Source organism: Aythya ferina, assembly GCF_964211825.1.
Source record: "Aythya ferina genome assembly, chromosome: 2".
Lineage (NCBI taxonomy): Eukaryota > Metazoa > Chordata > Aves > Anseriformes > Anatidae > Aythya > Aythya ferina.
Window position 1 is genome coordinate 63,431,258 of NC_140297.1, and position 25,758 is coordinate 63,457,015.

At 38.5% G+C, this 25,758-nt stretch overlaps 1 protein-coding gene and 1 pseudogene across 20 annotated transcripts in view; one reads left to right on the top strand and one right to left on the bottom strand.

Annotated features, from left to right (window-relative positions):
* LOC311433166 (uncharacterized protein) overlaps window positions 1-25,758 on the bottom strand; it is a 140,345-nt gene that overhangs the window by 91,982 nt on the left and 22,605 nt on the right. The gene's annotated exons all lie outside the window — the stretch shown is intronic.
* On the top strand, window positions 9,934-17,746 carry LOC311433165 (putative G-protein coupled receptor 141 pseudogene; annotated as a pseudogene). 10 transcript variants are annotated; one of them, XR_014698885.1, is made up of 4 exons: window positions 9,934-10,620; window positions 11,796-11,828; window positions 12,432-12,518; window positions 13,320-17,746. The product of XR_014698885.1 is annotated as a putative G-protein coupled receptor 141 pseudogene (transcript). The 10 variants fall into 10 exon arrangements; XR_014698881.1 differs by having other exon boundaries at window positions 9,934-11,828; XR_014698889.1 differs by having other exon boundaries at window positions 9,934-10,247; window positions 10,540-10,620; window positions 11,796-17,746.

Genomic DNA, 25,758 nt, shown 5'->3' on the forward strand with positions numbered 1-25,758 from the left:
ACGTATTTTAGCTATTACAGAAAAACCCTTAACTGATAAAATATTAACAAGGACAAAATCTGGATGTCAGAATGTGGGTAAGAGCAAATGGTGACTTAGCTTTGCGTTACTAAATGTTCCACATTAGTAATTGCTGCAAATTAGTAATTTTAGTACCATACTTAATACCTTGAAACTTTACAGAGCTACAGAGTATGATCTGATTTTTGTGTGGTCCTCTGCAGAGCCAGAAGTTGGACTCGATGATCTTTGTGGGTCCCTTTCAACTTGGGATAGTCTCTGTATGATTCTATGATTCTGAAGATGTAGATAGGAGTTTGACCTCTGTCTTCTGTTGTACTAAGACTAGTTAAAATTACAGAACCACAAGAAAAGTAGATTGGAAGTGATGTCTTGAGGTCACGTAGTCCTATCCCCTGATGAAGTACGGCTAAACTCAAAGTTAGATAAGACTGCATGGGACTGTCTTGTGTTCTGAAAATTTCTAAGGATAAAGAAACCAAACACCTTCTCTGAACTACTGGCCCACAGCTGCACTCTCACATTATTATTATTTTGGCTTTTATGTATCATTCAGATTTGGAGTTTCCCTTACTGCAACTCATGACTTGCCTCTTGTTCTTTCGTCCAGGCAGCCGTGATGCATGGGATTGTTTCATCCCAGGTGCAGGATTCTGTAAGATTCCTGCTGGTCCACTTGCCAGTCTGCTGAGGAACATTCCTGACTTTCAGCATGTTTCCAGTTCCTCCAGTTTGGTGGTACCCAAAAGCTCTTCTATGTTATGCAGGTCATGCTGAGAATGTTGAAGGTTACCAGACCCAGCACTGAAGAGAATTGCTTATAACTTAATGCCACCTATTCCTATCTGATCCTGGTCAGTGGTCTGTCAATGCCACATCTGAACCTCACATCTGAGGTCCTTGCTCACCTGATATGCCCTGTCTTCTAGTGACTGAAGTAATTTCCCATCACTACACCTCACCCCACTTCTGCTTTCTACTACAAATGGTATAAAGACTTTTTGCTACTTTTTTCCCCAAAAGCGAGATGCTTTGGAGAAAATGTTAAATAAATAGTTCTTCAGGCAACAATAGCCTGTATAGTCCAATCAGATGAAAACTGAAGTCTAGAAAGATTTTTTTCTGGAGTAATGTGTACTCCAAAAAGGCTTTCTGAATTAACTTTCTTCCTCTCTCTTTCTTTTTTCTTTCTTTTTTCTTTCATTTTTCTTTTTTCTTTTCTTTTCTTTTCTTTTCTTTTCTTTTCTTTTCTTTTCTTTTCTTTTCTTTTCTTTTCTTTTCTTTTCTTTTCTTTTCTTTTCTTTTCTTTTCTTTTCTTTTTTCTTTTCTTTTCTTTTCTTTTCTTTTCTTTTCTTTTCTTTTCTTTTCTTTTCTTTTCTTTTCTTTTCTTTTCTTTTCTTTTCTTTTCTTTTCTCTTTTTTTCTTTTCTTTTCTTTTCTTTTCTTTTCTTTTCTTTTCTTTTCTTTTCTTTTCTTTTCTTTTCTTTTCTTTTCTTTTCTTTTCTTTTCTTTTCTTTTCCCTTCTGTCTTCTTTTTCTTTCTTTTCTTTTTTCCTTTTTTTCTTTTTTCTTTTTTTCTTTTCATTTCTATTTTTATTTTTCTTTTTCTCTTTTTTCTTTTCCTTTCTTTTTCTTTCTTCTTCCTTTCTCTTTGTCTCTTTCTCTCTATTTCCCTCTTTTCTCCTTTTCCTCTTCTCTGCTTTCAAATCTTTTCAAACAAATCTTCGATTTTGAAAAGCTTAATATTTTATTAATATTTAAAATATTTCATCTGTTTGCTTCAAAATTGAATTTTTCCTTTCTGTACTGAGTCTGGCTTGGATGAAGCTGATTTTATTCACATCAGCCTATATGATGCTGTATTATGGATTAACAAACAAAACAGTGCTGATAACACCAGTGTTTTAGCTCTCAATGAACAGTGCCAAAGCTTTCTTTGTTTTTTGGCCATGCTCCACCAGCAGGTGGAGTTGGGGTAGGCAAAAGTTTGAAAGGAGACACAGCCGGGACAGCTGACCCAAACTGACCCAAGATATACCTCATACCATGTAATGTGATGTGATGTTCATCATGGTGGGGGAGCATCTCCAAAGTAGCTGTTGCTCAGAGGATGGTTGGGCATTGATTAGTCCGCTGATGCTGAGTTTTTGCATCAGTTATTTAACTTTTTCTGTTCTCTTCACTTATTAAACTGTTTATCTTAACACATGAGTTTTTTTTTTCACTTTTACTTTTCCAATTCTCTCCCCTATCTTGCTGTGGGAAGTGATGGGCTGACTGGATGGGGACTCAGATGCCAGCCATGGTCAACCTTCCATACTGCTGAAATTAAGCCACATCTTTAAAAGAGTTAAAATACTGTATAATTCTTAAAATTGGTGTTTTGGACTACACTAAGCCCAAAAAGTTTTAGATTAGGAATTAAAAATGGATTTAAATACAATCCTACTTTTATTCAAATTGTTAAATTTGAGCATGCAAAGCAAAGAAGTCATAAAGCTCAGACAGGAAAAACCTGCTATGTATTCATATTTTAATCAGGAAGATTTTAAAGTATCAGGAGAATCTAACAAGCAACTTTTAAATAAATTATTTTTTCATCTTTTTATAGGTAACAACTGGCTTATACTGGTTAACAAAGGTTTGAAAGTCATACCTAAACCGTGCCTAGTGGGAAAAAAAAAAAAAGAAAAAAAAAGAAAAGAAAAGAAAAAAAAAAGAAAAAGAAAAGAAAAGAAAAAAACAGCACCAAGCGAATTAATTGCCTCTTTCACTGGCCTTCTTTGAGCTGATTATCTAATGCCTGGATTTATTTCTGAGACTTTACATTGTCTGATGCAAAGGAATGTAACTTTGAATTTTTAGATGAATTAGGCCTCCAGCTTTACAGATAAAAATAATGTTTTTAAATACACTTCTTTCTACTACAGTTATTTCAGCTAATCTGTATATTGAAAATGTAAAAGTGAAGCATATAAATCTGTGTACCTTTGAAACCTGCAGGTAAACTCCATATCTGATTTTCACCTGAACTTTAGATCAAATTATTAATCCCATTTAAAACAGCTTTTTCTCTCTCAGATACAAAAAGTAAATTCCGCAATAGGTCAGGGTTTTCTTAGAGGAAAAGTAGGGTCTCTTGTAAAGAAAATCTTCCTCATGAGATTATTTCTTATAGCAAGCGAATGGCTGCTGAAGGGATGTTGGAGTAGATCAATGAATGTGATACTTAGAATCATAGAATCATAGAACATAGGACCCATAAGAATCATCGAGTCCAACTCCTGGCTCCACACAGGTCTACTCAAAAATTCAGACCATATGACTTAGACCACAGTCCAAACACTTCTTAAACTCTGACAGGCTTGGTGCTGTGACCACATCCCTGGGGATCCTGTTCCAGCACACGACAGCCCTTTCAGTGAAGAACTTTTTCCTGATACCCAGCCTGAATGTCCCCTGCTTGACACCATTCCTTCGTGCCCTATCACTGGTCACTAAGGAGAACAGATCTGTGCCTGCCCCTCCACTCTCCATCATGAGGAAGCTGTAGGCCACGGTGAGGTCTCCCCGCAGCCTCCTCTTCTCCAGGCTGAACAGGCCCAGTGACCTCAGCTGCTCCTCGTACATCTTCCACTCTAGGCCCTTCACCATCTTTGTAGCCTTCCTCTGGACACTCTCCAACAGTTTCATGTCCTTTTTGTACTGTGGCGCCCAGAACTGCACACAGTACTCGAGGTGAGGCTGCACCAGCACAGAGTAGATCATGGGATACTGTCGTGAATTAATGCCTCATGCAAGTATGTATGGCGGCTGTTATCCTGAAAGCAAAGTACTTTGAGAAGTGAACACGGGGCAGTGATAACCCTGGGGAAACAGTCACCTGCCCAATTATTCTTGGAAGGCAGCTACATGATGCTAAGCCACTAGAAGGCTAAAGCCACCAGAAGGCTTTTTAATGAACAGAGGAAAGATCTCCACATGAGAAAGAAATTATAGTCATAGGGCAGAGAATTGCTTGTGCTGTTTTTTGTCTCCTATTTATCTCAAACATATACTGGAAATAAATCTAAGAGTTGTGATTTCTAAAATCTGAGCTGGTTGAGCCAGTCCTATGAACCTCTGTGAAGTGCAATCACTTTTTTTTCCCTCACAGGTATTTAAAAAGAGAACTGATCAAGGACTGCAGGCCCTTTCAATTATTTCATGGTACAAATTTCCTTACAGAAAGGTGTGTGCCCTCCCAGGTCCTGGAGATCCGTACAAATAGCCAACTGACAACACTGTCACTGTGCAATTGATTAATTAGGCAGGTTTGCAAGGATGTTAGGAGTCCACTGACTATGATTAAAGAACCACCAACTTCTCCTTTTAATGCTTGCCAGAATGCGCATTTACCTTGTGGATGAACAAATACTAACACAGAAGCCTTTTCAGACTTGCAGCAATCTAACATGGGTGCTGTCAAATCCTGCCTCCTGCTGTACACAGGCATGAACAAGACAAAGTTCTTGTTTCCTCTCACTTGCTTGAATGAACAGACTTGAATTTAAGACTCGTCCTTGACCCAGGGATGTTTACCTACCAACTTCTTGGATAAAAAGCAGCAGATTTTTAATCTCTGCTCCACTGGATTTGCTCAGAGCCTTTCAAGCTGCAAGACTTCTTGAAGGTCAGGAGCACTGGCCACCCCTCCAGTGGAAAGTGGAGACAGAGCACTAGAAGCAGAGCTGCCTCCAACCCCAAAGGGAAATAGCTGCAGAATACTAAGTGTCTCTTTCTGCTTTTTGAGGCAGCTCTCTAGTTGTCTCTCAGGAGCCAAGGCTGATTACCAACACTGGGGCAATATACATGCCCTGGTTTTGGCTGGGATAGAGTTAATTTTCTTCCCAGTAACTTGTATAGTGCTGTTTTCCGGACTTAGGATGAGAACAATGCTGACATCACACTGGTCTTGCAGTTGCTGCAGAGGCTGGGGGTGCACCAGGAGCTGGGAGGGGACTCAGCCAGGACAGCTGGCACGTTCTGACCACAGGGATGTCCTATACTCTATGGTGTCATGCTGAAGAATAAAACTGGGGGGTTGGCTGGAGTGCAGGTGCCACTGCTTGGGGTCTCACTGGGCATCGGTCAGCAGGTGGTGAGCAATTGCATCATGGATTCATGTGTCACTTGTTCTGTATATTCCTTTATCATTATTATGACTATTTTTTCCCTTCCTTTTCTGTCCTATTAAACTGTTTTTATCTCAGCCTATGGGTTTTACCCTTTTTCTGATTCACTCTCCATCCCACTGGGGGGGGGGGGGGGGGGGGAGGAAAGCAAATGGCTGTATGGTGGATGGAACAGTGGGATGTGGGCTTTGCTCTAGACTCCCTTGTTTTCTCCTTCAGCTGGCAATTGGTGCCTTAAAATTTTCAAGTGTTGAGCTTGTGGCATTTTGTATTAATTTGAGTTTCACTCATTCAGAAATGATTGGTAGTTGAGTACATGACTGTATAAAGTAATTTCATGTTGCATGTGCAAAAATAGTTTTCTACCACTGTCACTTGCACTAACAAAGGCTTCCCACATCCTTCACTTCGAGTAACTGCTGGGGGTTGAAAGAAAAGCAATTAAGTTAATCACTTTATTTTAAACATTCCCTTCTATCTCATTCTCTTGTTTTACAGTCTATTTTTGTTACCATGGAAAGACAAGTCCAACAAGACTCTGCTAAATGGTTCATTTGGAACAGATCACATATTTCATTTTCATAGAGTTAGCTTAAAGTATGTTAATTAGTTACATGGCCCATCTACGCTTGAGGGTAGAAATGTTCTTACAATTACAGTAATTGCTCAAATCCTTGAGCTGATAAAACAAAGAAACAGTGAAAGCCGTTGAATCAATCGATGTAGACAGTTTGACGATACTTAGGATCATGATCATTTTAGTCAAACAGGATTTGGATTGGTTGTCTATATTCTCTTTACCATGTGGTGAGAGTATGGGGTATAAACAGACATACGGCATGGCATTATTTTTATTTTGTTCCTGTGAACAGCATGTATAATGGAAGCACAGAGCATTCCAAATTAATAAAAGGGCAACAGAAATGACATTGTTTTTTCATTTTTCTAAATGCTGGTTGTGGCTGAATTATTTAGTAATATGTATAATATATATACATTTTAATATATAATCTAATATAGTGAGCAAAAAGCCTTTCTGCCTTTTCTGCCTTTGAGACATGCTCGCAAGTAATGGTTTCTCACATTTTTCTCACATTTCAGCAAATAGCAATCCTGCGTAAGACCTAAATCTTCATACAGTCTGCTGTATTGATTTTAATTCATTTCCTCTTAAAGGCTATTTTTTGTTTTCTGTGAAAGAATAATTTTCTGTAAGGAAGCTGTGGTCATTTCTTTTTATCGTCACAGCAATAGAAGCAGCAGAAGTGCTGATGGAGATGTAAGTCAGAGCAGCTGGGGTAGTCACTGTTGTCATTTAAGATGTCTGCAACCTCCTCCTGAGAAGAGGATGAACTGGGTGCTTTGGACCCAAAAGAAACCTGAGGACTAGAAAGAGACCCCAACAGACATGCTATATTCTTGGTAACTTTGACAGTCTTTTATTAAACCACTGAGTTTCTAGTTCTGATGATGCCAGTGAGATTTATGATTAGAATATAAAATGACAGCTCTGTCCTGAGAAATGTCTGTTGGAACTACTGGTCTTAACATGGGTGATGGACTGGCCAGATCAAACATTCATTCCTGGTCATTACTGACAGAAAGTTTTTCAGAGGAAGGCAGAGAGGAGGAATACTTTAAATATTTAATCAACATCTCCTTTTAAATCCCTTGAGATTATTCCTGTCTGAACAATGCTGTGTTTCCTAAACCACCTCCATCATTGAACACTGCAGAACTGTTTTTTTCTCTTTTCACACAAAGTGTGGCCATGCTGTATAAGGCACTCTGATGGCGAAGGAGTCTGTTTTTGTACATAGAGAACTTATTTCACTGCACAAATGGTCTCAGCTTTGGAGGTTCCCCTGTTTGTGGATTTGCCCAACTGTAGGTTTACCAATACCAAACCTTGGCCTTTTTTTTTCTTTTTTTTTTTTTTTTTTGAGTTGAAGGAAGCAGGTTGTGTGTGGAAGCTACTAGCTGAAATACTCAGATTTCAAACTCACCATTGCTTCTCTGTGATTTTTTAGAAATCCTATTGGAAATTAAATAGGAAAAGGCTGGTAGACTACATCACCAGATTTGTATTCAGATTTCTAGTTAGTGAAAGGAACCAAAAAATCTTCTAGTTTTACAATCAATCCACTTTCCCTCGCTGACAACAGCATAAAGTATTATCACTATACATTGGAGATGTGCTAGGTCTTCTGCTTTATATACTGGTATACTTTTTATATTCTTCTTATATACTGGTATACTTTTATATCTCAGAATTCATACTATTGATATTATCATTATTAGTTTCCAAATAAGGATAAATTATAATCTAATCTTTTTTTTTTTTTTTTTTTTTTTTTTTTTTTTTTTTTTTGAGTTGTTCATGGGTTTGGGTTCCAGAGAGCTGAGAAAAAGATATAACTGATACTTTGAGTTCTCAAGAATTCAGAATCCTCTTTTGTCATTGTTTTTCTAGTAGATGTGCGTTTTGGGGGGTGTCTTTTGACAAAAATGGGTGACAAGTCTCTAGACACTGGAATCATCAAATCTTAAAGTAATTTTCTGACAGATGCATATTTTTTATTTTCTGAATCCTAGTCCCTGTCTTCTAGAGCTCTTCCTGGGGTTCCATCCAGAACATGAGCACTCACGTTTCTTCCAGAAAAATGGGAAACTTTCCTCAGTAAAGGTCAGGCTTATTTTTGTGGGACATAGTCACAAACACCAAAATGCGAGATCATTGAAAGCTTAAGATCAGTGGGAATTTGGAAACAACAACACCAAAACTGACATCTAAACCCACCTTAGAAAGCACCAGCTCTGTGTTTAGGGCACTGCCTGTGCTTCCTGCAATTCACTGAAAACTACTGCCCATGTGATGACTCTTCTTTTCTGCATGAGTCAATTGTTTTATATGTTTTCTTTCTAATTACTTTTTAGTTTAATAAACATTAAGCCTTGTCCAAATCTCATCAAGAAAATATTTGTTGCAGGGATTTAATCCCTGCAGAGGCCTTGTGGATTGTGCATATTGGTAGCAGAAAAGAAGAATTTGGAGTCTGTGGCTGTGACTGTATTTATCAAGCAACAGACTATGAGAAACAGGGTAAAGCAGCACCGAGTGTGGCTACCCCTAGAAAAGCAGACTTCTGAGAAAGGATGTGGTACACTAAAAAGAGGAAATTAAATTTGACAGGGAGGCAGGGTGTTCAAGTGGAAAGGAAAGAATCTGGAACCAGGAAAAAGTTATACTATCCATGTCAGAGACTTGCCTTACATGAGGTTCTCTACAGCTGTTCACCTAGTACAAAGGTGTTTCAGAGCTGGCAATTATCAATTTGCTGGAATAATCTAAATCAGAAACAACTTTAATTGCATTTATAGGTGTTGGAGACTAGATCAACCAATAGTATGAACCTATTTCATAAATCTAGCTTACTATTAAACTGGTTTATACCAGAACAAGAGAATAACGAGTACAAGTTCCTGAACTTGTAATAATAAACCTTATCTCCACTCACCAAAACCAAGAACTAATAGTTTTGTTTCAAAAAGCAACATACCGTCTGCCTGTAATATACCCTACTACACTCCCTTGTAGAAACCCATGATATATTATTTCTTGTTATATAAAGCATAATACCTGTTTTTGAAATATATTAAATAGGTATGACTAAGGCAACTATATCATGATTGTTTCTAATGAACAGAGAAGCCAGATTGTCTCTTTCATCATGATAAAGCATGAGAAACTTCTCAACGTATCTCCAACCAACAAATAGAGGATTAGTATAAGAATCTCAAATCTCTTCTAAACTTGTTGACCACTTACTGACTGAAATTTTTCATTTCTTCGTGCAGAATGGGTGGGTGGTATTTTCAAGTTAAAGCATTTATCCTAAAACTACAATGGAGTATGATTTCCTCATTTTACAGTACCTGTGCCTCATGTATGACAGACAGGGAATAAGACAGCAAGAATCACTTGCAATCAGAGAAAGTGGTAAATTAAAATGCAACACAAGCATTCTCTGTCCTGCTGTTGTTTATGACTGACCTGTATTCAGCTTAATTTCCATATCAGTCTAGCAACAGAGGATTGAAATTACGAGCAATGATGACCCTAGGTTGGAAGCAGCTAAAACTGAAAACCTATCCAGTAACACAAGGTAGCTTTATGTTTGTTCCTAGACAGAAAGGAACTCTTCAGCTCTTGTAAAACTATAGTTTCTATTCTAATGACCAATAAATACAATATATTCTTACACAGTGACACTGAAAGCAGGGGAAATCATGCAGAAATGAAACAAAATATAAAAACTTAGAATTCTACTGGAGATCTAGATCCTGCTTAGAGGAACTTCTCTACAACCATGCATGGGCACATTCAGAAACATTTCCAGTCTCTGAACATTCAGCAGGTCTTGTTCCTCATCTCTCAACTATCACGTCTTCTTCTCTTTAATTTTCTCTTCTTAATGATTTAAAACCTCAGCTTTCCTCTTCATCTCATCTGTTTTCCTCAGTGTTGAGCCAGACATGTCCAGTTCTTTCCCTCCTTAAACTCTCTTTGTAATACCTGTCTTGACATGGATCTCTAGTGTGTATTTCTCTTTCAACCTTCTCACTACTGGTCCAGGCAAACTATGCAATGATGAAATAAGAAGCCGAAGAAAGATCTCAGAGTTCATTTGAAGAGTCTGAGATGACTCAATTTCCTGTTATACTCGAATGGGAAGCTGACCTAAAATTTAAGACCTCATTTACAAAGTACATGATTTATTTATTTATGTTTTTCTGAACAGAAGAAGATGAAGATAAAAGGTCAACAGACTGAACACTGAACGGTTTCAATGTACAAACTTAAAGGAATACTTTGAGGATATAGCAACTCAGAGGTATGAAACATCAATTCAGAAGTTCAGTTTCTGGCCCCCTGCAGTTTTGTGTCAGCCAAAACTGGTGTTCTTCCCCAAGTGACAAGAATTGAAAAGAAAACCTTAGTAGGGTTTTTTGAACTACTCTACATTCAAAGAGCTCAGACAGGACTGGATAAGGTAAGAGACTTTACTAAGCTCTTGATATTATATCCTGCTTTGGCTCTGTCTGGAGCTGGCTGTCATATAGTAGTTATTTCAGGAACCCAGTTTCTTCATGCCTCTTCTACATTGTTGCATGACGACTCAAGCTGTGGATTGCTCCAGACCCTGTGGACAGAACACAAGACTGCAGGCATTTGCCTGCTTTACCTAGAGATTGTGGATATAGTTTCATGGTCACGTTAACCCATCTAAAGCATTATGTCAGACACCCAGGCTGCTCCCTATCCTCCTATATATGTTTCTTCAGATCATTTTGCTGTCTAAACATCATTACTACCATGTCAGAAGCCTGTCCTTAAGTGGGATTAAGATGCTGGAACCGTACCTGGTGAGTACCATTATTCATATATCTCTTTTCTTTTGGTGCCCTGTTGGAACAATCACTCATTTCTCTTATCCCCAAGCCAAGAACACATGCAGTCTCCAGAACAGGGTTTCTCTCCTGCTCTGAATCCTAGTCTAGATGAGATGGCAACTGCTCAAAGCTTTCAGAGATCATCCAGAGAATGTCCCACAGACTGTTCTCTCTGTGGTTTTGCTTACATTCAAAATCCTTTCAGTTTATCTCCCTGACTTTTAGTGCCCATGTTGAGTCTTTGTATTTGTTTACTCTCTATCTTGTTCTTCCTAATAACTGTACTTAATAACAGGAGAGAAGACTCACAAAGTGAACCACCCTCACATTCCACAGAAGAAGATGCCTGCATATAATTGCAGAAGCAATTCTAGTTCAGACCTGCTGAGAGAGCGGTTTTATGTTACTGCTCACAAAACCTCATGTACCTCATTCTTGTTTGAGTACTGCTAATTCAGACTGTGGTCTAGACCTCTAATTGAAAAAAAAAATAAAAATCACTATTTTTTTTTTCTCTTTCATTTCTAGTCAGGAAACTGCTTTTTGCTGTCCCTGGAAGATCCCCAACATAACGCTTTCCTTTTTACCAGTACTGTGGTTTGGGGTCAGCATTCATTCCTGTTGTTCAGACATAACCTTCAAGGTCACTGGCCTCTGCCTGTTTTTCATCTTATTTTATTTTATTTTATTTTATTTTATTTTATTTTATTTTATTTTATTTTATTTTATTTTATTTTATTTTATTTTATTTTATTTTATTTTATTTTATTTTTTATTTTTAAACAGAATGAACTCTTAAGTTGCTTTACGTACATGTGTGAGGTTTATTTTACTTACACAATTTAAACAGTGGGTAATCTCCTCTTAATTCTTGAAGATAGTACATTCAAGTGACGTTTTTTTTTTTTTTTTTTTTTTTTTTAATCTGCTAAATGCTTTGTTATTCTGGCACATTTTAATTAACTATTAAATACAAAACAAGTACAGCTTTCCAGCATTTTTTTCTGCATGAACAAATGCTTGCACCTTCCTGTATGTGGGCTGAGAAAACTCTTAACCATTCTTGGGCAAACTGTAACAACCAAGGCTGTTTTATTCATACCAATTATGCATGTTGTATGCTATGGATGCATGAAATGGCAATGAAGAAGACGGAAACAATACAAATCGGAGACTATAAGGTAAAATTTAAGCATTTTATTTCTACAAATAGCAAAAAAATATAATCTATTTCTGAGTAACATAAACTGTTGACATTCGGACTGTAACAATGCTGTTTAAAATAAGAAAAAATGATTGTGTCTACTTAAGTAAGTTTGAAATATTAACAACATACACTGAAAAGTTATTTTGTGTCAGGAGCAGATAGTCATCTTTTTAAAGTTCATAAAGCTTTTCTTACAGCAAAGTTGATAGAAAAGCAAATTCATCATGCTTGTCTCAAGAATATTAGGTAAGCACATAATTTTAAACATATGACTTTTTCTAAGAACATGCATTTTGAAAGAGATTGAACAGAATGGTTTATATCAGTTTTGAACACAGCACTTCAGCAGCCTTCTAAAGATGCTTTGAGTGATGCTTTATAAAGAAGAAGTTTTTCTGAACATTCTTCTGTAACTGAAGAATGTTCTTCAGTTACAAACAATTACTAGGAAAAATGTGATCCTAATATTGGAAATGCGCTTGTAATCACAAAATTGATTTTTTTTTTTTCACTCACTTTTATAGATGAGTGCAACAGAATTAAGATTTTCCAATTAAAGCCACATTTCTGATTTCAGACTCAAGAAGAAGCAAAGAAAGGGCACATTAACTTTCTAAGAAAACATTTCTTAGCTATTACTTCATTTTTTGAAACTCTTTCTAAGGTAAGGACAGACTCCATTAGCAAAATATGCTTGTAACCTTCATGCTATCCCTGTATACGTTTGTATAAGGAGAAACCTGTGTGCAAGCCTTATATTCAAATACAAATGCAGATGTCAACAAGTGCCTATAGGTTTATATCCTTGGGAAGAAAAAAAAATCCCATATTAATTTGTAGCTTTTAATTATTTTTCATAATAGAGTAGTACAGGTGAAATTCTGTAACAAAAAGACTTGAAGCTGAAGCAAGAAGAAACTATTTTTTAATCTGCAGATCTGTATTTTCACTGTGCTCTGTGAATCCAGAAACTGAAACTGTTGCTGCCTTATGGTTGCCCTGCAGTCACCCAGCAGGATGCTAAAAAGATGGCTTTGGTGTCTTCAGAAATTATGCATAAATTATATGTGCATTTCTTTGCATTTCAGTATTTTTCCTACCTTCAATTTTAGCTTTATAACATATGTGCAAATTAAACTTGTAGAGTTTACAGTCAACATCTTGACTATGTCAAAAAGTCTTGATAGAGGCAAATAATTGCACAAATATCCTGGTATGCAGTTTAGTAACTTAAAAACTCATTCATTATTATATATAATATGGTTTTAACACCAAGAGACACATCTTATTGCTGTCATATACAGCTTGACAACTATTATAAGGTTGTATATAAATGGGATAAAATTATTTCAAACACAATTCACTAAAATGTCACTTCATGAATCTGTGACATTCTATAATTAACAATAACAGAAGCAACAATGAAAGCATGTCTGTTTTAAAAGTTCACAATTTTAATTTTCAGTAACCTTCAGAAGAGGTGCTTAGGAGGATGCCTAATAGCAGCTTGACCCAGCAGAACCACTCCTCCAACGAGACACTGCTGGACGCCTCAGTCCACTCTGTTCTCATAATCCTGTACAGCATTGACCTGGCTGGCGGCACCCTCGGGGTCATCGTGATGTCCCACCAGTTGTTTCGAAGGAAGTCACAATCTGTGATGACCATTATCATCATCAACCTCCTGGTGCTGCACACCTTCCTGCTACTCAGCATCCCCTTTCGCCTCAGCTATTACATTTTACAGGAATGGAAATTTGGGACATTCACCTGCAGGCTAGTGAGTGCCATTATCTACTTTCACATGTACACCACCTTCTCGTTTTACGTTGCTATCATCGTAATACGTCTCTTCCGACTTGAGTTTAAGAAGTGCTACACTACAACGTGGGTGATTGCTGTCTGGCTGCTGGGAGCACTGGTGATTGCACCTGTTCTTCTCTCTTACTATGGCACTTCTAAAACATACACGTCCTCCCATTGCTTTCACTTCCAGCAGGAGATACAAGAGTTACGCATGACGATCATAAACTACTGCTTGGTTGGAATTTTGGTGGCTGTTTGTGCTGTGCTCACTGTCATCCAGCTATCTGTGATCTATAGACTGGCTGTGAAATACTGGCCTGACATCAACTCCCATGTGGAATTCAGGGCTCAGGCAAAGAGTTTCTTCTTCATCTTGGTAATGTTAGTGTGCTTTATGCCTCATCATGTATTCAGAGTATATTACATCCAAAACTACCACCCGGATAAAGATCATAAACTTCTCCCATACAATGAAATTTTTTTAGCTTTAACAACAATGTGTTGCTTGGATATGTTGTGCCTCATAGCTGGAATAGCCCACTAAACTCTGAACTACCAGGAAATCCAGCCACTCTGTGTCAATACTGGCTCTCGGCTGAAATATACTTGTGTCAGGACTTTGCTGTGCCAGGGAGACTGCTGAGTTTTCAGCAAGGCTATATAGGATTGTCATAGTCTTTGGCTTTTACAGGCTAGGAAGATCCATCTTTCTGAAACTACTAGTTTTTATCTTCTCTCTTGAAGACAGACATATGAGCATTACTTTGGTCTTTGACCTAAATGTCACGTCACGAAGCTTCATTAAGATTTTCCTCAGTCGTTCCTCTTTTGCTCATTAGAGCACAAGTATCCATCCCTTCCTCTTTTTTCCACAGACTGTCCCAATAACTACAACCCACTGTGTCTAACAAGTTTTCACTGTGAAAGTAACAATTTCTTCTGTCAGTTGTGATACTGATGGGGAGAGGTAAGAAGGAAATTCCTTTACAACCTTTTTGTACAAGTGATTTTAGATAACAAGGCCACGAACTATATTAGAAATGTATTCAAGGCATGAAACAGGGCATGAGTGAAATGTTTTAGTGGAATATTCTAGCATAAGCTTCGTTTGTTCATCTATACAAAGTATACATTAAATTAAATGAAAACATTTAACATTCTCGTAGCTTCAACTTTACTTGATTCATTTCAAAAGCACAAGCAGCTCCCTGAACTGAGGTAATTACACCTTCAAAGTGAGTGAGAGCTGAACAGGTCACAAGTTTCAAAACTTTTGTCTTATGTCACTCTCCCACCAGGTCTGGATCGGTGGCTGTTACCCCTTAAGTCCATTTCAGCCAAAGAAATCCAAGTTACCATTGTGCCCTGCCCATAACCGGAGCTGGAATTCAGGACTGAGGGGTCTGGTCCTTCATGGAAGGATCAGCTTCTCTCTAGGAGAGGGAAATATTTAACAGCCTTCAAAAACCCTTTGAGCAGAAAATGTCTTTGATGTCTGGTCACTTTCAGTTGCCTGTTGATTTATTATCAGATGCCATATTTTTTCCATTTACAGATGTAACAAAGCAAAGCTAGAATAAACTAACTGAACTGTGTTTAATCAGTTCAAAATACGCTTGTGCATGTGTATATAAACTTTTGCAGGAGTGTATATTTTTTCCATTAGATGGATTATATTCTTTGTGAACTTGGAAAGTAGAATGAAATGACTGGGTCTTGCTCCCTCAGGAACCACATCCGCTCTGGGAATCTCCATTTTCACTATGTAAAAATTATTTTCAAGCATGCTGCTTGTTCTGCTCAGTGTAGAAGGTTTCCACCCTTCTGGTTAAGGCCTCACTGCATCACAACAGCTTGAGGCCAGCTTTCTCCCATTCCAAACTCCCAGGACTCACAGAAGTGTATACTTTCTCCTTTGTAACCCCATGAGTTACCAAAATTTGCATAATTTGCAGTCTGTCAATCTTTGCTATAGAAGTGCTATGATGCCCAGATTCAGACAGGTCAAAAGTTGATTTGGGAGGGTTGAAAAACTACACCTATCAAGGAATGCTAATGATGCCTCAGATTGATGGTCTTTTTTTGAACAAAAGAGCATACACTGACTTTGCCAATGCTAAACAAACATTTTTGCCTTTAATCATTTCCATAAAAACCTTTGTCCAAAATTCCTAATGGTGCCAGAATTCTTTCTGCTACTTTTAAAAAGTGAAAGTCCAGGGGGACCATCACCAATTCCTGAAGCCTTCCAAATATCCTGACCTTCCCCTAGTGTTACCAGGTCCACTCCTGCTCTTACAATACAGTCTTTTCAGTCCATGATTTTCAAAGACAGAAGTTAGAGGTACAATAAAATATAATAAAACAGAGATACAACACAAAAGGCCAGATTCTAAAAAGGTAAATAGGTCCCAAAACAGCAGCTTTTTGATATTCTTCTCTGGGCAGTGTGCTGCATATGTACCTAATAAGACAGCTGGGAACCCTCAAGGAAAAAAAAGCTTAAACAAAGTGTTGGCCCTTCAGAAGGATTTGGAGGGAAACACAGCAAGAGGCAGGGCCCGCAAATAACCTATTTGTATCTCTGCCACCAGAAAGAGTTTCTTTTAGTTGAACCTATCAAAGTCTTTAGAAAAACTGGCAAAGCCCTAAGTGAGGCAATTTACTGACTGATTTACTGATTACTGACTCCTGTAGCTAAATATTTTGTTTGAAGAAGTAACCATTGTCACTGCCTTTTCTTACTGACCAGTGCTACCAAGCTGGCCTATCTGGTGACGAACAGAGTCGTCTGGTGTTGCTTATGAGTCTGCTCATAATAAAGCAGTCCAGGATAATGTCGTGCAAGTATGGGATAAGGAAAGGGAAATTACACAGTCTTCAGCTATGACATTGTTCCACACAATTCCTTCAAGGAGATTTTAGGGAAAATTGTGTAAGGTCTTAGTTCTGGTCAGACTCTAACTCCTATGGAACTAAGTATTTATCTTCAGCTCCTCAAAGACCAGGGCTGACATGTGGTCCATGTGCTGGTATAATGTTGATTACACTATCTATGTATTTAATACATCTACATTACACTATTTATGTATTTAATATTCAACTCCTCAAATACAGTTGAGGAGTTGAATCGCTAACACATTCTTTTATGCAATGTCTGTATTCAGCCATATTTCATAATCAATTAAATCCTTCCAGCAGAATAAATCTAAGGAAAAATATTTTATGCAATTCAGAAATTAGCTGTGAAAGGTTTTTCCTGAGCAAGTGGGCAAAGCAGAATTAATTTTATTCCATCCAACACACAGGTGGCTGGACCCTGCGTGTACCAACAAGCTCTTCAACCTCTCCCCACTATCTCCTAGAGGTTTGGCTGCTAGTGTTGAAGGCTGGCTGTGACGTGGTCCAGCTGTCTAATCTTATGTAAGATGCTGTTAACATAGTGGTGTGAGAAAGAGCTGTAAAAACCACTACGTTGGGGGCCTCCCCACCTTGGCTTTGTGGCCTATCCATCTTGGTCTGGTGGCCTTGCCCTCAGCTTTTGATTGATATTTTTTCCTGTGCCTGTCCAAGAAACTTGCTGAAATAATCTTGACCCACTGACTTGACTTTCTACCTTGATGCTGAAGCTGTGTTGTCACATCATATTTGCCTGGCAATTGCTGATGACCATCCCCAGACCTGCTCTACTTGCATTGCTTAGGTTCTGTGGGCTTGCACACTGCACTCGGTCCAGCTGGGATGGAATTAACATTCTTTGTAGCAGCCCATACAGTACTATTCTGGATTTGTGGCTAAAATAGTGCTATTAGCACAGTGATGTTCGACTGCTGCTGGACAATGCTTGCACATCATCAAGAATTTCCTTTTTTCCCACTCTGTTCCCCAGTGAATAGGCTGGGGGTGGGCAAGACACTGGGAGAGGACATGGATGAGGTAGCTCACCCAAACTTCCCAAAGGTATATTCCATACCATCCAACATTATACTCACCAATAACAACTGAAGACGAAGAAGAAGACAGAGAAGAAGAAGAAGAAGACAGAGAAGAAGAAGAAGAAGACAGAGAAGAAGAAGAAGAAGAAGAAGAAGAAGAAGAAGACAGAGAAGAAGAAGAAGAAGACAGAGAAGAAGACAGAGAAGAAGAAGACAGAGAAGAAGAAGAAGAAGAAGACAGAGAAGAAGAAGAAGAAGAAGAAGAAGAAGAAGAAGAAGACAGAGAAGAAGAAGAAGAAGACAGAGAAGAAGAAGAAGAAGAAGAAGAAGAAGAAGAAGACAGAGAAGAAGAAGAAGAAGAAGAAGAAGAAGAAGAAGACAGAGAAGAAGAAGAAGAAGAAGAAGAAGAAGAAGACAGAGAAGAAGAAGAAGAAGAAGAAGAAGACAGAGAAGAAGAAGAAGAAGAAGAAGAAGAAGAAGAAGAAGAAGAAGAAGAAGAAGAAGAAGAAGAAGAAGAAGAAGAAGAAGAAGAAGAAGAAGAAGAAGAAGAAGAAGAAGAAGAAGAAGAAGAAGAAGAAGAAGAAGAAGAAGAAGAAGAAGAAGAAGAAGAAGAAGAAGAAGAAGAAGAAGAAGAAGAAGAAGAAGAAGAAGAAGAAGAAGAAGAAGAAGAAGAAGAAGAAGAAGAAGAAGAAGAAGAAGAAGAAGAAGAAGAAGAAGAAGAAGAAGAAGAAGAAGAAGAAGAAGAAGAAGAAGAAGAAGAAGAAGAAGAAGAAGAAGAAGAAGAAGAAGAAGAAGAAGAAGAAGAAGAAGAAGAAGAAGAAGAAGAAGAAGAAGAAGAAGAAGAAGAAGAAGAAGAAGAAGACAGAGAAGAAGAAGAAGGGTGGTTGGCGGGTTTCTGGGGTCAGCCCACCATGCACTACTTCTTGGTGAGGCCGATGCCAGCCTTGATGGTACTTGGCTTCCAGCCCTCTCTTGCTGCTCCCCAATAGAAAGCCAAGACAAACTTCATTAATATTATACATCAGAAAAGGATCAACTGTGAAGAATAAGCATCACCAAGTAGAATCTATCTTCATGTTATCTTCGCTTCAAACCTGGTGTGATATTTTGCCAAGGGAGATGGTGGAATCACGATCCCTGGGGGTGTTCAAGGAAAGGTTCGACGTGGTGCTTAGGGACATGGTTTAGTGGGTGACATTGGTAGTAGGGCAATGGTTGGACCAGATGATCTTGGAGGTCTTTTCCAACCTTAGTGATTCTCAGATTATATGATTCTATGAAATTTGGACTTATAATACTTCCTTGCAGCCACAGTCAAACAATGATAACGTTAACCATTGCAATGAAGAGAAACATGGAAAGTGAAGTGTATCTTGTGCTTCAGCTCTTTCTCATAGCTCTTAAAATCTAAAACAGGTTTGCACCATGGTTTCAAACATAACTTCACTCTAGTGCTTGCTGTACCATCCAGATCATACCAAATCCCCATTCCTTCTTCTACCAAACAGTCACTTTCTTTAACACTGCCCATAAATCACACTCCCCTGACTCTTGGTCTTCATCACTGATCTATCTATGCTGTATTCAAATCTAAGCTCCTTTTTCTTTTTCAGGCTTGACCATTTTCTCTGTCTCTTCTCTCACTGACTAGCTCAGTCATGAAAGAACAAACCACTCACTGGTCTCAGTATGGTCCTTTTAACTCAGAGAAAAATGGATTGACCATTGATCTCAGTATTGTTAAATATGAGACTCACATTAAAGTGATAGAGATTGGCTGTATTCAATATCCAATCCCTGGCTGAAATCTGGAAGCACTCTAAATACTGGTTGAAGTAGGAAGTTATTCTCCAGGACAGTAATCTAAGAAGTAAATTCTGAAAGTGCAATAATACTGAGTTCAGACTGTAGAAGATTGTTCTTACTACATACTATGTAATGACACATCCCTTGGAAAACAGTTAAAAATGGTTGGTTTGAATGCCATTTATATGATCAAGTAATTCCGGAGATAATTATACACATTATTAATTGCTTTCGTGTTAACTGAATATGTAAAATTATAAAAAATATATATATAAAAAAATAAAAACCATAAAAATTATATAAATTAAAATTTAGTCATTCCATTTATTTTTAATGCCATCAAATGAACACAGGGAAAATCCCCAGACACCCTAACAGAAAGAATATCAAACTGCTAAATGCATCTTCTGTTATTTTTTGCATGAAATGCTGCTTAAGAAGAATAGGCAAGCAAAACAAAACCAAAAGCCTGCTTGCACACTTTGACATCCTAAATTGGTTTGATAAAAGAAATCTATCGGCAGAGCAAGAGAATTCTTATTGTCAAAAAGCAGTGTGTCAACAGTTCTCCAGGTATATTTTTTCTCCTCACAGAGTTTGCACTCTGGCAAAATGAACCTGGACAACACAAGCACAGTAGGTTATTTTCTGTGCTATACTCTCTGCTATGACATATGCTAGAAAACTAGATAGACCAATAATCAAAAGTCCAGGCACTTCTGGAAAATGCAAAGTTTGACCTTAGCTTCCATCTTCATTACTGAAACCATGACTCTGAGTAGTCTACTTCCATGTCAACCTTGATCCCTCTGAAAAATTAGAATATAAATGCTATCTTCTGCTGTGAAATTGCTCTGAAGATCTCAACAGGAATGTAAAAAGTGCAAAAAACTCATTTACTACACATGCCTAAATATCCGTGAGCATTTCTGGAAATTCCTGCTGTCACAGCCACAGTGCTACAACAGTTGGCCTGTTTTTATCTAACTCAGGCACATCCTTCTGAACAAAACTGAGGGTGATGTGAGCCCACCCACAGTCAACTGCACAAGGGGCATATTTTTTGTAATTCAAATCCACTAGTATCCAGGACAGCAATGTTCAAATGAAAAAGAAAGAAAGAAAGAAAGAAAGAAAGGAAGAAAGAAAGAAAGAAAGAAAGAAAGAAAGAAAGAAAGAAAGAAAGAAAGAAAGAAAGAAAGAAAGAAAGAAAAGCAAACAAACAAAAAAACCCCTCTCCATTTCCTTCAGATGCATCTGTTCCTTCTGCTTGCTTATATAGAAAGGTCATATTGATGATGCTGTCAGATGAGCATGCCCCTCTCTGTAAGCCAGCAGAAAAGCAGAAGGAACAGATGCAGTAGGAGGAAACGAAGCTCTCCTCTCTCTTTATTTTTTCTTCTCCACATGAGCATTAGCATTTTGAGCGCTAACAGATTTTGGTGGAGAAAATGAAAGGATGATCAAGTAATGCTATTTGTCTCAGACAGCCCAAGCTGCCAAGTCCATACATAGCAGGACGCTCGTTACCATTTACATTGCCCATTCTGCTGTCTGCAAAAGCTGAAGATCATTTCCTTTGCAATTTCACAAGCATGAACTAAAGAAAGTGGTCTGTAAAAGACTGTGGGGAGGATGGTGTGGGGTTGACACACTTGCAGAGTGCGTGTGGTAGATGGACACACTAACTTTGTCTCCATGAACAATGAAACTGTTCACCTGATGTACTCTGCGAGGAATTCAGGATTAAAGCTGTAATCTGTCTTCAATTTTCACTGTTTGAATCTGAATTGCTTGTATCCTGACGCCCTGAGTTTCTTTGATACGAAGTGGTTGGTCCCCAAACCTAGGATTCACTTCCATCAGGGTGCCCTTGTTCAGAACTGCAGTTTTCACAACTGTATCTTCATCTTTTCCAGTACAATCATAAACATAAAAACACAATACTGTTCCTGCCTTTTATCACATATAATCCACCTCAGGATCTTTAGTGCTGTGGTATTTTATAAACAATAAGCAAAGTATCAGCTATCGAGCATACAGAGAAAATCCACACATGAGTAAACTTGTGATAGGAGTTTTGTGTTGAAAATTACTTCTATCCATAAATGCACGTATGTAAATGTTGCAGAAAAGCCCTTGGAGGGCAACATTTATAGCAATGATTATTACACAAAGAATAAATATCAGACAAAACTACACCCACAGAAACATGAAAAACAATTTAAAAAGAAACAAACAAAAAAAAAAAAAAAACAAAAAAACAGAACAATCAAAACAAAGCACAAAGCTACAAATGAGCAGCAGAAAACACAATTTCTTTGCGTCTTTTTACTACATTGTTTTCAGCTATTGGTTAAGGGCCATGTACTAAATCCATAGTAAGGCATGACCTGTTGTCATGCAAAGGGTGTGACATACAGAGATATTTTATTCATACAGAGATATTTTATTCATCAGCTGACAATTTTGCGACCAAACTGACAAGGAAAAGGCAGAAGTCTTAGCTAAGGAGGAAGAGACTGATGTTGTAGAGGCTGAAAGAGCTGCAGCACAGAAACCATATAGTGTAATGGCAAGGTTAACATTGCAAAAAAAAATCGGTTTCTAAATTCTGTCACTGATGATCGCAATTGCTTACAGTGATCTGTGCCCCAACATTATCTTAACAGAACAACAGGCAAGGCAAAGAGCTGCCAGCAAACTGCTTCACTTATTCCTCAGTGGTAAGGAGATTTCTCATGTCAACAAATGGAGAATAAAAACTGTTGGGAGTTCTAGGAAAGAAAAGAGACTGACAGCACAAAATGAGGTGCCCTGAGCAGTCCCATTTCTGAATGTTTAGGTTCCACAGTTTGAAGTACAGAGTGTCTTCCACAGAGTACCTGGGCTCTTGAAAGGATTCGTATTTTGATCCATCCAGTAAGCTCCCAACCAGTCCCAGGCACTTCTCTCCAAAAGGATGCGAAATCCTCAGCAAACAGGTTTATTTGACACAAAAAAATGTGCTCCTTGGCAGCCTTGGTTTTGTTTCTTGTGTTTCTTACGAGTCTCTCCTCGCTTTAGACCCTCGAGCACACATCTCGCCTCCTAGCTTCTGACCCACTTGGGACTGAGATGGCATCCCTGCCTGCAGAGGCCGTCCTGCTCCAAGCAGATCTATATAATAATTTATGGAAAACCACATAGGACCACTGAGGGACATGGAAAAGCTTGTGAATGTAGTCTGTGAAACACCAGACTTGCACACAGCAGAAGGAGGAAAAGCTGGGCTCCAGCTGAAGCAATTTTCTCTTTGTCAGGGAAAGATGTGATGGTAGCTGTTAGTGTTCTGCCTCAGTGTTTATAAGAAAGTATCTGCTTGCTTTTAGGTCTTGGCAAACAAAGAGGAAGATGACGAATATTTCAGAGGAAGGAAGGCTGCAGGAGACAGACCAGAAGGCATTTGCCTTGCACACTAATTCTTTCATTCATGATTTCTCTTGAACACTTGGGAAGGTTGATTTATGCTACCCGTGACATTCTATTGCCATGTAAAACAGTATTATGTTCTAACACTTGGTGACAATAAATTGCATCAATCCGTCGGACAACATGAAAATAAAGAAGCCACTGCAATAAGGTAGAGCCTCTACATGATACTGAAAAACAGCATAAAAATTCACGCTGCTTTCATGTCATACTTTGCTTGGCAGAACTGTCTTACACTAAGTAAATCCAATGGCACATCCTCTGTCACTACCCCACTAATATTTACCTAAAGATATGATGAACAATACTTCAGCTAGGTTTTTTAATAAAACCTCTTCCTACAGCAATTCTTCCTCTTTCAAATTCATATCCTCTCTCTGCGAAAACCCCCAACTAAATTGTGCAGTAGAAAAGAAAGAGCAAGCAGGTTCGTGAGAAAAGGTCTACCCATTAAAAAAAAATAAAAATATCACAACAACACAACATCCTCCTTGCACCAGATTATATAAGGAACTGCAAATACAGCTGTAATGTCTCTTCCAATCTCAGCATTGCTAAAGGAGCCAATGTACTAGCAAACTGAGAGAAACTAGGAGAAACACAGACAACTGCCCCTAGTTTTGAAGAAACACTGTAAAAGAGATCAGAAACAGGAAGGGGTGGCTCTGATTCTGTGCACCATGCTTTATTTCATGCTTGGCTCTGGCATATCAGCCTCCCTTTCCAAAGCTTAACCTAATCAAGTGACCGCCTGTGTACTGCGGATGGAGTGAAAGAAGAAATGAATTCAGGAAGAGGCTTTTCCCCAGTGACAAACATCATGATGACTATGATGTAGTGACAGGACAAGGGATAACAGTTTTAAACTGCAAGAGGGTAGATTGAAATTAAATATAAGGCAGAAATTCTTCACTATGAAGGTGGTGAGGCACTGGTACAGGCTGCCCAGAGGAGCTGTAGATGCCCCATCCCTGGAGGTGCTCAAGGCCAGGCTGGATGGGGCTTTGGGCAACCTGGTTTGGTGGGAGGTGTCCCTGCCCATGGCAGGGGGGTTGAAATTACGTGGTCGCTGGGGTCCCTTCCAACCCACACCATTCTGTGACTCTAGGATTCTCTGACTCATCTGCTGCTCATGGTTTCTCTCTCACTATCCTCTGGCTTTTCTGTAGAAGCACAAAATGTCAGTGCATAGACTACAGAAGTCTGTCTCATAAACAGCCGTGCAATGTAAGTCACTGGGCACACTCCTGCTTTATTTCTGCTGTTACCCAAAAAACTTTCCTATCTGTAAAAAGACATTTATCCTAATCACTAATTATCTTTCCTCTTAAGCCCTAGAACTCTGAAAAGAAGAAATGTATTTTTCAGACAAGTAGCTCTTGAAACCTGCCAACCTTTTTTTTATCCCAAACTTCCCCTTTCCTTTGAAATATTACTCTTTGGATCTCTCTGAGAAGAGTAACATCAGCAAAAGCTACTACTGAATTAGTTACAACTTTCTAAAATTTTAGACAACCACCACCGTAGTGCAGGGAACATAAGACTTAGAATCCCTAGCACATGGCAAGGTCAAAAATGTTTTGTTTTTTCAAGCAGATAGGGGAGCTGGTGCCAAGAAGAGAGAGAAGCTCCCAGGCCCCAGCATGGGGGTAGGAAGTTCAAAGATGAAGAGCTCTCTGTTGGTGTTTAGTGAAGAGGATGAGACAGATAGAAAGGACCAAGGTGCAGGATAAGTACATGTTTGGTTTATACATATATTTTTATTCATTCAGAAGGCATTTCTGCTTGAAAGGGTAGCCAGCCACACAATGGAGGAAACAGATAACAGTAAAAGTCTGGACTAACTTTCTGTGCTTGAGATAGGAGTGTTAGGAGTAAGAAGTCACACAAGGTTTTACAGTGGTAGGTGGGGAACAGAATTTGAAAGAAAATGCATGGGAGTCTTTCGGGGGCTACTACAAGGTAAGAATCCAAGTTGAAAAATCAGGAGAGTGTACTTAAGAGTACAAATGTCACATGCACTGCTACGTGCTCTTTGCTGAAGAGCTGCAGTAAGAGACACCACTAGCAGAGTGACAACTCTTATCCAGATGAGATAGTGGTGCTGGAGCTGCTGCAAGAGGCAGGAGCAGAAGTAGGACAGCTGGCAGATGCAGCCACCAGAGCATCAACTTGAGGCAAGGAAGGGACCAGTACAAGGGCAGTTTGCATCTGCTCTGGCTACCCATCCGGAGAGGAACAGACTTTGGGGATGTAAAAATTCCAAACCATGCGTGACATGTTGGGCAGGAACTGGGAAGCCAGGTAGGTAGTGACTTCACCATGAAACCAGAGAGAAGGTCTGTAAATAGTTCTTACTGTTTTTTAAGGAAGGATCAGTTTGGTATCGTATGGTGTGTGGTTTGTCTCCTCATTGCCTTTTCTTTTTATATATCTAGTGAAATGCTTTTTTTCTGTTTGTGGCTGAGAAAACTAACTCACAGAGCGCCAGTGTCATTTTTCCCTATTTCTAGATTTCAGCTGGTGTTTTATTAATAACCACAATACTTGACTTATTGACTTGTTGCCAATCAAGCTCTGGCATGAGGAGGATAAAAAAGTACAAGGCTTGGGAACTTAAACCAAAATTATGGTATGATTACAATCATTTTCCAGAAGATTTAAACCACTTTAAATTTCACTTAGGTAAACTAAAACTCTGATATAAAAGTCTGATATATGCTCACAGACATGACTTTTGCCATATAAGAAGACTCCCATTATGGAAACACCCCAGAGAGAAAACTTTTTTCTAGGAACCATATCGAACGTGCAAAGGACATGGTCCTCTGATTCATGAGATAATCTTTGTGCAGAAGCACGGGCTTTTACTGAAATTTCTGAACA